Source organism: Nestor notabilis, unplaced genomic scaffold, assembly GCF_000696875.1.
Source record: "Nestor notabilis isolate BGI_N333 unplaced genomic scaffold, ASM69687v1 scaffold16832, whole genome shotgun sequence".
In the NCBI taxonomy this organism is placed as follows: Eukaryota; Metazoa; Chordata; class Aves; order Psittaciformes; family Psittacidae; genus Nestor; species Nestor notabilis.
The window spans coordinates 14319-15910 of NW_009918875.1; the positions used below are offsets into that span (position 1 = coordinate 14319).

At 56.9% G+C, this 1592-nt stretch overlaps 1 protein-coding gene across 1 annotated transcript in view; it reads right to left on the minus strand.

The window, feature by feature from the left end:
* The window catches only part of OBSL1 (obscurin-like 1), a 15038-nt gene that overhangs the window by 9116 nt on the left and 4330 nt on the right, over nt 1–1592 (minus strand).

A 1592-nucleotide genomic window follows, 5' to 3' on the forward strand; every position in this document is an offset into this window, starting at 1 on the left:
TCCAGCCACATTGCCCAGGCTCAGCAGAGCACTGCAGCCCTGCAGCGCACAAATGGCGCAGCACCAGTGTGCAGCATTCAGCCTGCACCACGCTGAGCCTGTATCCATCCGGCTCCCTGATCAAATGCTTGGCTGCTTGTCCCCCTGGGCCTGCTAAAAGCAATCACATCACTGAAGTGCTGCTGGAGATGTTGGACGGCACCAAAGCAAGGCGTTGGCAGTGTGCCAGCCCTCAGTGGGCAGCGCCGCTCCAGCCCCACCACTGTCTCCAAGGCAGCCCCACTGCTTTGGCAGCTGTTGGAAGACCAAGAGGTGCACAAGGGTAGCCAGGCTGGAGACAGCAGCCGGTGGGGGATAGCTGGAATGCCTCGGGGAAACCCAAGCGTGCCACAGCACCGCTGACTGCAGCAGACAGCCCCAGTGCATGTGCCAGAGACGTGCCAGCCTGAGCCTCCTGGCACTCACCCCCAACCCTGCCAGTGACACTGATGGCCAAATCCTGATCGAACCAAGCCAGCCTCTCTAAGACCCTTCTGCCAGTGTAATGCAAAGCTGCTCAGCCAAAAGGCTGAGCTTCAGCAGATGGTGCTCCCCCTCCCACCCGAGGGAAGCTGAGCTCTCCATAACATGCACCACTGCAGGGCAGACAATGCCTCCTGCCCCTGACCAAAGCCCATACTGCCTCTCTGGTAGTGGCAATTTTGCCTTTATCACAGTAAATAACGTCCCTTCTTCACCCTCTCACCAGTCACCACCTCACTGACTCTTCCAGAATCTCTTATCGGTCATCCCATCTTCATGCCATCCTCTGCCATCAACTTTGGCCCTTTGCCACATATTAGCACCGTGGAGAGGCTTTACCACCATGGTCACAGAAGCTTTTAACTGGGCTTTAAGTCTGCCCTGGCTGCCTTCCTGTGGTTTTGGGACTGTGGGTTTTGGGGCCAGCAAGGGGAAGTCTTTCACTCACTTTCAGCCTTCATTATCCTCTGCCTCCCTGCTGCTCTGTGGCCGGGACAGCCACTGCGGGAGCCATCCCCTGCTCGTACCCAGCAACCAACACCCGATGATCGGTATCCAGGCAACTGCTAATTTTCAGGTCAGCAATTAACACTGTCCATCAGAGTAATGTCAGACTGCAAGTCACCCCACACCAGGTGCCAAGCCCATGATTTTTAGGACCTCAGAGAAGGACTTGGTTACTGGCTGTGGCAGAAGTCCAGCAAACACACTGGCATGGAGGTGCTGGGTGCCCTTGGGTGCTTGACAACTTCTGGCTGTCAGAGTGAGCTGCCCCCTTCGACAGTCAGCCTGTGTGGCTTTATGCATCAGAGCTGCTGCAAAGATCCTGACTGACCTGGAGCTGAGGACCTGGCAAGAGCATCTCTGATGAGAATCCCCAGAGCAGCAAATAACAGCAACACTGAGGAACACATGCTGTGGCACCCTGCACCTCCAAAGAAAGCCTCCCAGGATGTAACCTTGCCAGCCCTCCTGCATCACACCCACCTGCCACGGTGACAATGTAGAAGACAGAGTCCCCACCGGCATCACAGACGAACTCCCCCGTGTCCTGTGGCCGGGCACCCGGC